The sequence below is a fragment of the Lichenostomus cassidix genome, chromosome 12 (genome assembly GCF_008360975.1).
Source record: "Lichenostomus cassidix isolate B80296 chromosome 12, HeHo_3.0, whole genome shotgun sequence".
Lineage (NCBI taxonomy): Eukaryota > Metazoa > Chordata > Aves > Passeriformes > Meliphagidae > Lichenostomus > Lichenostomus cassidix.
In genome coordinates this window covers 3,448,759-3,464,436 of record NC_139493.1, presented here as the reverse complement: position 1 = coordinate 3,464,436, position 15,678 = coordinate 3,448,759, and the positions used below count along the sequence as shown (strand labels likewise).

At 46.0% G+C, this 15,678-nt stretch overlaps 1 long non-coding RNA gene across 2 annotated transcripts; it reads left to right on the top strand.

Moving 5' to 3' along the window:
• Positions 1 to 13,350: 13,350 nt before the first annotated feature.
• LOC146431541 (uncharacterized) lies at positions 13,351 to 14,741 on the top strand. 2 transcript variants are annotated; one of them, XR_014854620.1, is made up of 3 exons: positions 13,351 to 13,390; positions 13,722 to 13,844; positions 14,050 to 14,741. It is a non-coding gene; the product is annotated as an uncharacterized LOC146431541 (long non-coding RNA). The 2 variants fall into 2 exon arrangements; XR_014854621.1 differs by having other exon boundaries at positions 14,047 to 14,741.
• Positions 14,742 to 15,678: the final 937 nt, after the last annotated feature.

Below are 15,678 nucleotides of genomic sequence, written 5' to 3'. Positions count from 1 at the left end.
TCCATGGCAACCCTCACATGCTTTGGTAGGTGGTACTTTTTGCTTATGTGGAGCTCTGTTCCTGCTTGCTGGGATGACCAAGCTCCCCAAAGAGCCAGCAGAAAGTTCCCAGCAAAACACTTCACCATCTCCATTTCCCTCTGCCTTGGACAGGATGGGATCCCCAGGATTTACACTACTGTCTGCTCCCCATCCAAGAGCTCATTTCAAACTTGGCCACCGTTTCTATTTTAATCCCACACAGACATTTTTGGAAACACTTACTAAACCATTAACACATTTATATGAAAGGAAAGATGATGATTAGCATTTCCCCTCCCCCTAAATCCTTTCTTTTTGTGTCAATTTTTTGGCTCACGGGCTGCAGCAGAATGTGGTTACAGCCATGCATACAACTCCAGCGGGTGTGAATTCCTTCATGGCATAAACTTGAGTTACTTCTGCTTTGTTTTGCTCTTCCTCCATTTCTATGCACACTATTTCACCAACACTCCTGTGTTTGTAATAATATGAACATCATGAGCTTTACCCAAAGCTCAGAGGCCAATAAGGGAACTTCATCTGGGTTCAGCATGGGTTTTTTAACAGGCTGTGGTAATGATTCATTAAGACAGTTGATTTGCCTGGTCTGGCCCATATGTATATCCTTTCTACACCTTTTGAGATGTTTTTCTAAGTAAGAATGACTTCCAATACAAAGCAGCAGCAATTAGTGCATTTATTTATTTTACTGAAATTCACACCACAGCACTGGCAGTCTCTGATGGCCAAGGAGCAGAATAAATAAACACAGTCCACTTGAACTGCCCTAAATTTCTCCCATATGATGGGTCAGAGGAAAATCGAGGCTGCTCAGGGATCTCTGGCCACATGAGATCGTGTTATGTGGCTTCCAGGTGGGGTTTGAGCTTTTTTTGATTTTTTTTTGGCACTTAGAATTTCCCCAGCAGAAGTGCAGGCAGGCCATTGGGAATGGATTTCCATGAACAATGTTGTGTCACTCAGCTGCCTCCCATAGTCTGCTTTAAAGCTCCCCAGGTCCTGCAGGACATGGAGCTGGCACAGGCTCAGACCTTTGCTCCCACTGCAAAAGCTTGGCTTTCCTTAGGCTTCTGTCTACAAATGAAACATCTGATAAAACACTATCTACCCACAACACTCGATATTAGCACTTGCCTGAGAAGTCACTACTCTCTGCCACTTCCAGGAGAGGCACACCACACTCAAAAGTGTCACAGATGTTCATGCAAGACAAAAACCATAACTCTGACATGGAAGTTTCATCTGAATAGTCTCTTACAATCCTGAAACATCTTCATTGTTTCCAATTTCCCCCCTGAATTTGATGTACATCAACAGGAGAGTGGGAAAAGGTGTTTCCATATAAAGCCTGCTTCCTCTACTTTCTTCAGGGAAGAATCTAACAATTGCTGAGACAGCAGAGCCATCAGGATGGAGCAGGGAGAGTTACCATTCTCCTTATGGGTCTGTACAACACAGCAGAGCAAACCAATATATTGATTAACAGTTCAAGGCCTTTCCCTTGACTTACAGCAGCTACAAGAATAAATAAAAGCCAACTCATTTTGTAAAAAGCAGCTTTCAACATCTCTCATTTGCTCCTGGCCCTGGAGAGCCTAGGACTCCCCCCTGCATCTATTGAAAAGCTATTCCCATGCTGTTACCCTGGGTACTGTGAGGCTTCCCACCTTCCCCAAGGTCTGTTCCTTGACAATGGGTGAAATTTCACATGTGCCAGTGATCCTCAGAGCTGCACAGGCAAGGAAGGACCATTCCAGAAGCTGAACTCTGAGCAAGAGCTATAAAACTAAGGACCACACAAGAAATTGTAGCTTCTTCAGGTTTGGGGGGTTGAGAGATGGGTCAGCCAAGATGCTGGAGATCAGCTCTGTTTAGAGGAGAGGCAGTAAAGCAGCAGCAAGTGCTGCTGCAGACACGGCTGGCAGAACCTTGTCATAACACATCTCCTAGGCAGAAAGGAGCCAGGCTTCCACTGCTGTTCAGACAAAAAAAACATGGGGAGATGGGGCTGCATGGCCTCCAGGCACAGGTGAGGACCTGGATCACAGGGAGAAATCTCACGAGGTGGAGAACAAAGAGAGGCTGGATTTTGGAGGTGGAAGCCCTTGGTGTGTTACCTCCAGCTCCAGGTGGTCACCACATGAGCCAGGGAGAATGTGCCTGTGAGCAGAGCGATGACAGCGCCACAGCCACGAGCAATTTTCTCCAAGATGCACTTAGGCATCTGCTCTGGATTAACATTGTTTTACTGAAAATGAGCATTTGGGAGATATTTAGGCAGGTAAGTGGCTGCACCCGAGCATAAGGAAGAGGAAAGCAGATGTGGAGACACTTGACAAGTGGGATGAAGTCAGTGCCATCACCAGGACAAACTCCAGAGCAGTTTTTGGGCTGTGTCAGGGGGCATGAAGAGCAGCAGTGGCCCAGGTCAGCAGCACAGGATACAGTCACTGCAATAAAATGCTGAGTAGTGAGGAATTGCAAGAGTTTTGAAGAACTGCAATAAAAAGGCTGAAAGTTGTTGGTCTGCTGCAGCTAGAAACTGTGAACCCCAGGCTTTATCACTTGGAAAGAAGAGTCCTTTGTTTTTATGGCAGGAAAAGAGTGCACATGACTTGTTCTCTGTAGTTAAGAGATATTTGCCAGCTCAGCCTGGCTGGGAAGGGGTCATGAGCCAATGTACTCAGCCCTTGCTTGCCACAATGTTCTGCAATATCTGAGTTTATTTTTAAAGCCCTGTTAAAAAAGCCCAAATTAATAATTACGGCATTCAGTCTCAGATAATACCCAAATACAACCAATAACTGTGCAGATAAATGAACCAGACTCAGGTAGGGGACCGAACAGCTTCAAAGGCTGAGTGGTAGATACATGCAAACACCTAATAAATATGACAAAAAACCCATTAGACCAAGAGGAGCAGACTTGACCTTGAGGCCAAGGAAGCAGGAGGAAGCCACTCACGTGGCTGTGCAAAGGGGATGAGTCTGGACCCACAGAAGGGCACAGAATAGTGTGGCTTGGAAGGGACCTTAAAGACCATCTTGTTTCAATGCCCCTGCCATGGGCAGAGACAGCTTTCACCAGACCAGGCTGCTCAGAGCCCCTGAAGTTTTCACTACCAACTCCCCCCAGCAGTGACACCCCCAAAATGCAAAACCCAGCCTTACAAGCACATGTAGAGCCAGCTACTGCAGTGACAGTGGGTAGCTCCTGCATAATCCCCTACTGCCAGTTTCTGATTTCCCCAGCCTGAACCACTGGACATGGATGACAATCCCAGCCTGCTCTTTCCAGAGGCCAGAGTGCAGGGATTTCACATACATGTTCTAGTTCAGGCTTTCCTCTCATTTCTTTAAGAGACTTAATGCCTCCAATGCTTGGATTCCAGGGTTTTAATGGGTTTAGCTCTGTTTCCTCTTTTCCTGCTCTGCATCTAATACTTCAGTCCATAAATCTCTGCAAGCACACAGCACAAAAACAGATAAGGAAAGCTGTATAGCCATAAAACATGCTGGAAAGGACCAACATAAAACCCACCCAATACAAGGTTTATAACTGAGGGAAGAAGAGGCAAAGAAAGCCAGATTAAGCATTGCTGTCAAAGTTTAAGTAAAGGTGTTATATGACAGCTTAATTAAGCCACAATAGATCTTAATCAATGATATGTCACTCAGCTGATGGAAAAGCTTCAGAAGAGGAGATGAAAACAGGACAAGCTAAGTTTGGGATGTTTTCTGTATATACAGTGCAGAGATTTCCCCCTCCTCATCTCCCACACCCCTGTACACCTCTCCTCTTCCAGGGATGAACATTTAGAAGGGGTCTGATGGACCCATCTCCTTCCAGGGGTATGGAAATGCCCATCCCATTAACCATCCCCTGCTACAGCGTGCATGCAAAACCTCACAGCGCATCGCCCTCGGCATCTGTGCAATGATGACACAATTAACATGAATAACTATTCCACTCCATAGATTTAGTCCTTTTCCTCTGGGTAATTATGATCTTTCTTCCCCTCCCCAACACTCATTTCAAATCCTCGAGGGTAATATGCAGTCAGCTGATTTCACATTTATCTCGGTTCTATTTGTTTGACACATTTCAAGCAAGCTCCACAAAGCCAAAAACCTCCTGCTCGTTAATAACATTCACATCACCTCCTCCTTAGCTTCTTCAACATGCTGCTTTTATTTGGTCTAATTGCAACTCTCAGCGTGATTAATCACAACATTTTTGCGGGGAGCTGGGGAATTTGATATCCCTGTCCTCATATGGATCTGATCAGAGTCATGCTGAGAGTCCAGGCATGCTTCCTGCAGCCTCAGTGTAAAAGCTGAGTGTCAAACAGCCCTTCTTGGCCACTGCACACCAATTACTGGTGCTGCCATATTCACCAGGTCCCAAACATGGATGAAAAGTTGAAGGTAGATAATGTGATCACATCCTGGGAAATAAAGTTTTCCTCTTACAAAAGTCTCCTTTCAGGTAGGCTCTCTTCTTAATTAAACCTCCAGACCTTGACAGTCTACCAGGCTGATTCACAGAATCATTTAGGTTGGAAAAGACCTTTAAGATTATCAAGTCCAACCATAAAAAGTTAGCAGGGATTTTGGAAGTTTAAAGAACTAAAATTACACCCATGAAGGCCCACAATTGAAGGGGCTGAGTCTCTTTGGAGAGAGATTTCAGAGATGCTAAAAGGCACTATGAAGAACAAGCTCAGAATTCATCTGAGTTAATTTTTCTTACATGCAGAACGATAAGCATCGCCAAAACTCCTCAAACCCAAGTCTGATTCTCACAGTAGTTACAGCTTTGAAAATTCTTCCTTTTTTCCATTTTGCAGTGCTACTGAGAAAAAGTTTTAAAATCAGCAATCTTAGATTATCATCTTTGTCTTGTAGAATTCAGTGGCAAAGCTCCCATGGATTTTAAAGAAACATGAAGAGCATCAGTGTACATTTCTGAAGCATCATCTGGAGGTCACACATTAATATTTGATGATGACACAACCTTGCTTCCCACTGCACTGGTAGGAGCAGCACGACTGTGGTTTGCCTCTCCACTCTCCTGGCTCAATCTTTCCCAGGGAACAAGTGATGCAGTGTCTCACCCACTTTCCACCTTACAAGCCCCTCTTCCCACCCCAAAATCACCCAGGGAAAGGGCCCAGGCTGTTTCCTAGGAGTCAATTTTCCTTCCCCCTTTCCTCCCACCGAGGCAGACTGTCAGACCAGATGAAAATCACAGGGACACCAACAGCCTCTCCTACCCACTGCTCTCCCAGGCTGCATATTCTCCACATCATTTGCTTTGTAAAGCCCTTTAATTAATCGGTAAAGGCCCACTGATTATCACCTACTCAGAAAACACCATTTGAAAGCAGGGAATTAACTGCAGGCTCCAACTCTAACCCAGAGCTTCATCTTTTTCCCCATGATCTCCTACAAGTGCTATTCCCCTTTCAGTGCTTGACCAGATGTTATCACTTGGATGCTGAAAGGCTGGGAAAGCCAAGAGCTAAACACGGGATTGAGGATGGTGTGTGAAGGGGGAAAGGACCATTTGACAAGAGGCAGAGGATAAAGCAGGTCGTGTACCCCAGATCACACACACGGAGGGCTTTTGGGGTATCATGGACAGGATTTCATGGGCAGGGAGCTGTGATCTTCCCGTGCATGGAGCTGCCTGGTCACCCCACAAATCATCCCTGCTCCAGCCAGCAATCACTGACAGGGTGAAACCTGCACGACCACACCAGCAGAAGGTGACAAGTGTGTGATAACAGGATGTGATGCTCCTGAAATCCTCCACCTGAAATCTCTGGCTGTTTACTGAGCATTTTTCACACATGCACATCTGCAAGTCTCTGTAGCCCTGACAACAGGCTGCACACAAAACGGTGTCTCTGGGTGAAAGGTATTCACCCAGTGAAGGCCTCCCAAAAGAAAATGGGAATACAGGCTCTGAAAAGCCCCCCCAGAGCACAGGGCAGCCCTGCCAAAACCAACACCTCACAATTTCTCACTTTTCTCAGCTCGTCTCTGTGCCGATGCCTTTTCCATGTGCCCAGAGCCCAAACACCTCCCCACCCCCACTGGTGCCTGAACTGTGACAAACAGCCCTGGAAAAGCACTGCTGCTCTGAAATCACATCATTTTGTTTGTGTGTTCGAGTTCTTTTGGGAAAGAAATACTTTATTCCCCCAAATATTTAAAAAAACCCATCTAAGTCACCATTAGTATTCTAAAAGTCTGTTAAATTGCATTTGCACAGGTACACACGGTCATGCTCTGGGACCATTACTTGGGGAAATGCAAGCTTTATGGATTCTGTCTCATTTCTACCAAAATAAATTCAAAATATCTATAAATATGGTAATCAACATTGTCTGACTATGAGGAAAAAAGGGATCTGTAATTGCAATTTATTATCCAACCATACTCCTCCTCCAAGCTGCCCATTTGGATCTTGAGGCAGGTGATCCAGAGGGGTTGATGGAAGTTTTTGCATTCACATGGAGCACTGCAGGTCAGTGTCTGCACGAGGTTATCTCACCATCCCCATCCCTCATGGCAAAACACACACAGAGGGAAGGGGGAGAACCAGCCAAGGCTGGGAGTTTTCTCGCTGCTGTAACTTTACGCTGTGCACAGTCAGAAAATCTATCAAAGCAGCAGCCTGAGCAGCCTGCTTCAGCTTCTAATGTTGCTTAATATAGACTTCTGAGGAGTCTCTTCAGTTCAGACAGAGCTCACTCGAGAGCACAGCGTGAGCATTACACACACAGCTTTGGATCTCAGCAGTAGGCACAGACCAGCGCAGGGCCCAGCAGGATGGGCACCTCTGCCAGGCAAGTCCCTTGTCTGCCACCTCCCTCTGTCCCCAAAGGGCTCTGTCCCAAAGGAGGGGACACTCGTGTGGGAATGCAGAAGGTCCTTGCTCCTGCCACACACCACACACCCCTTTCTGCTGATTTTTCTCCTCTACTCACTCAACCAAGTGCATTCTCGGGTGAGTTGTGCCTGGAAAGGAGCACAGAGGTGGCAGCAGGACGAACAGCCCTTACAGCACAATGGTGGCAGATTGGGCACCAGGTGAAGGCACCAGATTTGCCCTGCATGCTGCTGGTCAAACAACCCAAACACATCCTAAAGAGACACCAGGAACCATCCTTCCCTGGATAAACAGCAGGGCCAGAACAGATACAGATCACTGAGAGCATTTCCTCATGGAAATGCACAGACCACACACCAAATTTAGCCTTCTTCAGCTCAGCATAAAAAGAACCCAAACAAAACAAAACACCCAACACCTCCTTCCTCACCAGCAGCAACCAGCCCACAGGGCTTCTGGCAGATCTGGGATGAGGAAGCCCATGAGCATCATCTGTGTTTCTCACTGATGGAGATGAGCACCATGCCCAGGGTGACACCAGCATGAGATGAAGTCACTCGTGGGAGGAAAGGATGCTGAGAGAGTAGAACAGTGAAAGGAGCAGAGTACACATGACCCTGTCAGCACAAATGGGGTGGAAACAGGCTGTTATCACCCATCCCAGCACACACCAGAGATTCTTGGGGTTTTATGGAATACAGGGACACAGGCTGTGTTGCCTACAAGTAGGAAAACAAGACAAAACTCCCACAGCAAAAGGAAAGCTCAAACCAAACCCCTCCGATTTTTCCGCACACGCCAGAACTTTTCCAAGCAGCAACAAACACGGGCACTTTTACACCAGTTTGGCCCAGCATTTCAACTGGAGTCCCGAGGGAGCCTGCATTGTTTGCTCCATCCTGGCACACGTTCAGACCATCCATCCACCGTGACTCACCTCCCGCCTCTTCTCTTCCTGGCGAGTTCAAAGGAAGTTGCATCTTCCCCACGATTAGCACACCAGGCAATCCTTTCTGTGCAGCTCCCACTCTTATCTGTAGCTCATTTCCTAAAAACAAGAAGGAGGGGTGGGGGTGGGGGGGGGGGAAGGAAAAACCCATCAGCAAACTACAGTCTGGTTGTTCTCTATTATCCTTAAAATATTAACTAGACAGTGACATACTGGAGTACTTGCAGCATGAAACCTGCTGCGATTGGGGATAACTGGGACATTACCGAGGGCTATGAATCAACTCAACTGCAGAGGCTTCAAGCCCTTTTGCTAGGCAGAAGTGAAATATGCTCCCTTACAACCAAGTGACCATTTCAGTATTTTTCCCGGTTATCTCCGGAACATTTATTAGATTAGGGGGTTTTATTTATGGACTCTGAAACTGTGCTGTTTCCCACTGAAGCGTTTGTTATCTGTTTAATGTTCCTTTTGTTCTTCTGGACATTTGCATTTATTTATTGTGATTCATTGCTGCGCAGGTACCAGGCTCAAATACCTACAGTTTTAAGTACATTCCCAACACACACATCTTTGCCATTTAAAATATCTTTCCTCTAACAGCCTCTCCAGAGCCAGAATATCTCCATTCCCAGGTGAAATCTGAGATCATAGGATCAAAACTGCTTCCACATGACGGGTAACAGTAACCTTCCATAAGCACTTGTGCAACCCTATGCAAGTTACTTCATAGTTTGGCACATTTATGGGAAAGTCAGAACTTGTTACAGCTGCTTTATTTAATGTAAGGCTTCATAAATAGGGCTTGTTTCTCCAGAGCCATATACATATATATATACATATAAATATATATATATATATATATATACACACACACATATATATATGTAAATAATTGGGATGTTATTTATCCCCCACATAGGCCCAGCCCATCCAAAGCTGGCATTGCTAGCAGGCAAATTTCACCTGTTCCTCTGACCATCATCAAAGTTTACAATTTGCCCCTGTGCCTCCAAGTGATTTGAATTTAGGACTGAAAGCAGATTTTTTTGCCCATAGCCAAGCCCTCAAATCCAGATGCAATTTTTCCATGAACTGATTTGTTTAACACTGATGCAAAGCAAAGCCCAAGCTGCAGGCTGGGGATCTGGGCCGTCTGCAGGACCAGGGCCTGAGCAAACAGAGAGCCCACTGTGCTCCTGCCAGAAACAAAAATGAGCATGGAGCAAGTTGCCAAAGGAAACCAGGCATGAAGAGTGTCTCCACCCCAAAATAGCAGATTTCAGCTTTTGCTGGATGAGTGTGTAATGTAGCTCTGAGCATTGGTCACCAACTCCACAGTGCTCAGCAGCTTTCCTTGGAACAGAGGTGGTGAGTGCATTTGCACTCTTATCTTCAGACTTCCTTTGGTGCCAAAGGTGCTGCACTTCTTATAATGTATATTTAACATTTCAGAGATATTTTTAATGCCTCTCTCAATTAAAAGAAATATGGAAGCAAGTAATACATTAGTAAAGGCAACATTTACTACATGGGATTTGCATGCTTTCATGGAATTTGGGTATAAACTCGAGGGACCCTTGAAATCAAAGTTCTTTTAATTAATTAATTCAACCAGTTGATTCGGAGCGGGCCTGCAAAGCAGCTGGAAATTCAATATATCAGGGCTCTTTTGAAGAGTTTTTTTTTCCCTGACATGACTACCTGTGGTTCAACAGATGCTCATTTGAAAAAAACAAGCAGGAAAAGGAAGACACAAAAAGAGCATTTTTTCCCCTCCCCCCAGCCCCGACTCCAACAGCAGGGGAAAGACAACACAAGGACATGGATTTCCAGGAAACTGGGGTGTGCTGGAGGCTGTTGGTCACCACTCACCAACAGGAAAGGCATCTGGGGCAGACAGGGATGCAGGAGGATTCCCTGCAGGGTGAGGCTGGAAAGGGACACACCAGGAGAGCATTCAGAGAGCTGACAGCACGAGGTAGGACTGAGACAGCAGCCTCTGCCTTATGCTAACATCTCCAAGGCATATTATCTACCAAGAATTCCACCTGGAAAACCACTAATAAAGTAAGTCAGGCTATTCCCCAGCAGGGGAATTAGAGCTAATCAGTGAAGGGATGTTTTCCCTGCCCCTTTCAGGCTGCAAGCACAGGCAGAAGATGCTCACTGGAAGTTTTCCCTTCAACACTGAGCTGGTCTCTGAACAAAAAACTGCAGTTCCTCTAATTTCTGTGGCTCTGAGCACCACCCATGGCCTGAGGAGCTGCTGCCCTGACATCAGCCAGTGATGAATTAACCACCAGGAGCTGAGCAGTGGCACTGGGGACCCTAAGTGAGCAGGACACCACAGCAGAGGCACATTAAACCTTAGCGCTTAGTAGCCACCATCCACTTCCCAGAGGACACATCTCCTGCTTTTCAGGCTCTCTCTAGAGCTGCTCCTATCTCCAGCAGCACACCAGGCACTCAGCAGGGCACCTGCTATAAACAAACCCACCCTCAGCTCTGATGATACCGGCTCTGCCTTTGTTGACTCTAAATTCTGCTTTTGAAGACAGCAAGGGAAGAAAACAAGAAGATGCAATCCTGGCTGCCACTCTACAACCATCCTTTTTTTTTTTTTATTTTCCCCTGGCTTATCTCATTTCACATATGTAAAGAACTACAGGCAAGACATCTCTGGAAGTAAACAGGCACCAGAACATCCGTATCCCATCCAAATCAGTGCCCAGCACAGGCAGTTGTCATTCAGTCAGCAGCAAGTTTTTAATCCCTGTCTGAAGCAGAGAAGTTGGAGACAACTTTTGACACTAAGAATCAGGGGGATCTGCTGAGAAGCTTTAGCTCTGTCATGACTGGTGGCTTTGGGATCAGTGCACAGCCCAAGTCCAGTCTGGGAAAGCACTGCTGGTCCTTCAGCATCTCCTGAGCAGGAATGTCACCACCATCTTTCTGACAAGTCCCCAGAGCGGGCATAAAGTCCTCCACTTGAAAAAGAATTTTTTAAAAATAGCCACAATTAAAACAAGGGATCTGCTTTTGAGCCCACATAAAAAAAGAGCAGCTTTTACAATGGTTTTACAGAGAGACCTGCAGGAGGAAGGGTGGGACTGAAGTTGTCAAAGGTGCAGGTGGTGAAGAAAGGAGCCCGGAAATGAACTGTTCTCCATGTTCAACATTTCTCCAATCATTTTCATATTAGCATATCTCTAAGTGCATATAATTTTCACATCAAAGGGTAATTTTTTAGGTATTTAAAAAAAAATAAAAACAACAAAAAAAAAAAACCCTAGGATTGAAGTAGAGGATAATTTCTTTCCTGAAGTCTTTCAAGCAGCTCCTCTCTATGACATGACAGTAAAATTACAGAGGAGACAAGTGTTTAGAAAACTCTTCCCTGGAATTCAGATTATTGTTCAAGCATACAGTAAAAGAGGTTCAGCCAAACTGCTACAGGAAACGTAAAGAAAGTCCTGGGAGCACCAGTCTTACAATTTCTTTGCTCAGGAGCAATCTGCATCCTCTGCACATTGTTTAGGGGCTGAAATAATCAGCATTTCTGAGCTTGTGGTGGGGAAGGGGAACTGGAGATGAGTCTGAACCCTTCTTGTCTCTCACCAGTCCTTAGCCAGGGTGATCCCCATGGAAAAACCATGAGTAACTCTATCCTTTTCCCTCTACACTGTTCATCCTTTGCTCTGCAGTCTAAAAGGCTCTTTTTCTCCTGTGAATCCAGAGAGGAGCAGCACTGATGAGCACCAAGCACTTCTCTCCAACCCTCACTAGACCTTTGCAGGGCCCCTTTTCCTCTCCCCTGCCTCTTGCAGCAGCTCAAAGCTGGTCCTGGTGCTCTGTTCCAGCAATCTCAGGAACCAGGCTCGGGCAGGAGCTCTCCTTTAATGAGATTTTATTAAAAGACTCTATTACAAATAGCCACTTAAGCAAGTGAACCTTTGGAGCCTTCAGTCCATGATGTCAGTGCTGTGGCTGGATGTTTCCTGGGAGTACTAAACCTGATGCTAATATAGTGCTGTTCTATATGACAGCTATAAAACTGCTTGAGCGTACCAGGCAGGAGGCCAGCAGGGCTTTTTGTGGCTATCAGGGCTTGGCTAAAGGTCTCCTGCAACAAGGCAAGAAGAAGCAGAGCCCTAGGCAGGGATTCAGCTTTCCCCCACCTCCTTTGCAAGGCTGAAAAACCCCCTGAGGCTGGAAAAATCCACATAGCAGAGGCTCCTCAGCAAAGTCTTTGCATCCTACCCAGATCTCCTGGGGCTGGAGAGATGATCCCTCTCTGGCCCTGCCTGTGGGGCCCCCAGGGCTGCTCTGCATCATCACCCACATGGGATACACCACACCTCCTCTCCCTCTGCATCCCAGCATTTCCCTAAACCCAGCGGGTTTATTTTCACCCCCAGTGGCACCATTGTCACCAGCCTGGTTTTCAGTCTGCCCTGCACTTCTCTCAGGGAGCAGAGCTGCCTGCCCTCCCCACACAGGCATCCCTGGGGCTCCACGTGTCCCCTGGCAGCTGCCAGCCCACAGCAAACCTCCTGTTTGCAAATCACACCCAAGATACACGAGGAATGCCAGCGATGTTTGCCAACGGCAGCCGGTATTAAAGCTAACAGCAGAACTGGTCTGACCCACCTGTCAGCCGGGGAGAGATAAGCAGAGGGCATAATAATACACATTAATCACGTTTTAATCTGCGGTTTTCCACCAATAGGTGGCACCAGCAAATTTTGGATGTGCTACAACATGGTGCATCTGTTCCTTTGCCACGAGGCATTCAGCCCATGGCGGGGCAGGGAAGATGGATGGACCATCTATTGCCATGGCAGCATCCAGCCCTGGACGGAGGCTCTTTTTCCTTGGAGGAGGGAAAGGTTAAAACTCTCACAAGCCAATTTTTCCTTCCCCAGATAAACTTATTTTTAGGAATAAATCTAACTTGAGTGAGTCTTTCAGGGAATATGAGTGTGGAAGACGTATGCAAATAGATCAGAAAAAATTGCTTGAAATGGAAGCACATACTAAACCTGTGTATTACAACACGCAGCAAAAACACAATTTAACGCACAAACCCCAAAACTTCTTGTAACTGAGGCTGCCACTCATGTGAAAACGTCTAAATCACAGTCTAACACAGATTAAATATATCATATAAATATGTTACCTTGACTAGAGCATCCTGAAGATGAAAACATCACACCACACATGTGCCTGAGACACACGTGCTCGATCTCTGTACACGCAACAAAGGAGAAGTAACCCCAGCACACCTTCACAGGAAAAACTTCCTGGAGCCAAGGAAGGCTGGAAACAGCCTGAGAAGCAAACTCCCATCAGCTGTGCCACACAACTACAGGTGCACAGCATCCAACCACTTCAGCTTACAACTCCACGCAGCTGAATTCAGCCCGTATAAATTATTAAAGAGTCTGCAGAACATTACACAGTTCATGTAGTTAATGATTATAGTTCAGTGTCTAGGTCAGATATAATTAGATGTTACATTAAAATAGCTTCACAGAGCCATTTATTCTGATTTAATTACTTAAAATGATAATATAATGAGCAGTGCTTTCAAAGAAAAAAAGAAATCTTTTAATGAGCCCATTTTAAGTTAATATAAGGCAAATTAATCATTTAACAAAATGCGGTGAAAAGACAAGTTCATATTTTAAAATATGTTGTGCCTTTGTCAAGGAGGCTTGTTTATTACCATGCTGGGAGAGACACAGAAATAGGCTGCTCTTGAAACCACATCACATCCCACTGTACATCTGGAACATCTTTAAACCATATTTTCTTCCTTCCCCAGATATACCTGCGACGTCAAAGCCCTTTGAAATACAACCCGAGCAGCAGATTTATGACCATGAAACTGTGTCTTTATTCCAATGTGAAGCAGAGCGATAGCCGTGCAGAGCAGTCACCCGAGGAGGTGAGCTCCTGATGAAGGGTTAATCGTGGCTTGCTTCATTAATCATTCATTTGCTGGCTCAGAAAATTAGCTTTCACTTGTTTGTTTGCTCAAGAAGCGATAAGCCCATTCCCTCGCTGGTTCATCTATTTTCTTCCCTTCGCATTGTTTTAGAGATTTTAATCCTTTCCAATTTTTGTAATCAGTCATTTTGGTCTTTTAGCAGGAGTGTTTCCAAGCGTGCAGCAATTACTGGAGTGAAAGCAGGCAGCTCTCTGCAGGGAAGGAGCAGGCTCTGGTTCACAACCCTGCCAGCAACCACATCCCTGCTCTCCTTGTCCCCCAGGCCACCTCACACAGACCCCGAGCAAAGGTGTCCCCACAGCCAGGGCCAGAGCCAGAGCCAGCCCATTTCTCTGCAAACAGGACTCCCTGCACTTCCACAGGCATTTAAATAAACATTTATATAGCTACTGAGAGCAAGTCAAGATGTACTGAGTGGTTTGCAGGTCGTCTCCCAACCACCACCTCTTCTATCCTAACCTGGAACTGCAGCCTCACTAAGCCAGCAAGAAAAACCTGGAGATATTTGTGGAGGAGGTAAAAGGGATCCTACACCCCAGGCTGATTTCTTTCTCATGACACAAACCTGTCTCAACGAAATGTTTTCAAATATTTCCATAGCATCACCTGCAGAACGCATGGTCTTCGAGCCCAGGCATCGCTTGGATACCTCAGTGAGGGAGCAGAGCCTGACTGTCACATGGCAGCTGCACTCCTCCCACCAGGAACAGAAATAATTTGGGGCTCCACAGCTCTTCCTCAGCGCGTTGCCTCTGTTCCCAATTAGGCAAAGCCGACGGCTTTCAGCTGCGGCGCTTCCTCAGCAGCAGCACGGGGAGCAGAGCGTGGTGCTATGACAACACTGTGGGTGCCATCCATCTCACAGGTGGCACAGGCAGCCTTGGGTGCACCCACCCGTGACCTCCCCGGCCCCTCCCTCCCAATTACTGGGGCTTAGGTAGGCTGCATCTGGGATATCACTCTCCCTTTGCTTTTTTTTTTAACCCTTATTTAATCTTTGTTCACAGCCCAACCCACCCAGGTTTGGAGCAGCAAAGCCACCGTGGCCAGTTGCCCACATTTGCTTGTGGCAGTGGACCAAAGCAGGATGTGTGCAGCCCAGCGTGGCCTCAAACCCCACTCGCTGCTGCTTCCCCTTTTCTAGTCAGAAACCTGGGTCTTTTGAAGCAAAGCACAACATCTCTGAGCCGCGAGGCCCCAGCGTGAGGCTCGTGTCACACAGTCATTAATAAGGCTTTCCAGACAAATCTGACTGGAGAGATAATAAGCTTAAACAATTAGAAAAAATAATAATAATACAAAAAATCTGTGATGAGGTATTTTGTCGTCCTATTCGCTGTAATTATTTTCTAAATGTAGATCATTTTATACGATGCAGGCAGCAGTGTTCCAGAGCTAATCAGGCCATATGTTTCCACATTTTGAAAAGAAAACTAATTAAAAAGAAATGAAAAATGAAAAAGAAGGGGAAAAAAAGAGAAGGTTTGTAAGGAGGACTGGTAGGTTTGGGTCGGAGAGGAGCGGTGAAGGAATCTTTCAGGAATGTATACATTCACTCCGCTCGGCTCTGCGTTTTGTTTTCAGAATTGTTTCTGGCAGAAACCTAAAGAAAAATATGAACCAGATGTACAAGGAAATAGTTTCTTCATCAGAACGAGAAGAATAGCTCTCTGTCTGCCAGCAGACTTGGAGTCTTTAGGTTTTACCAAGGTGATGTTAAAAATACCCTTCAATGATGGGTTCTCCCTCAGCAGTGCTGGGGGCAACTGGG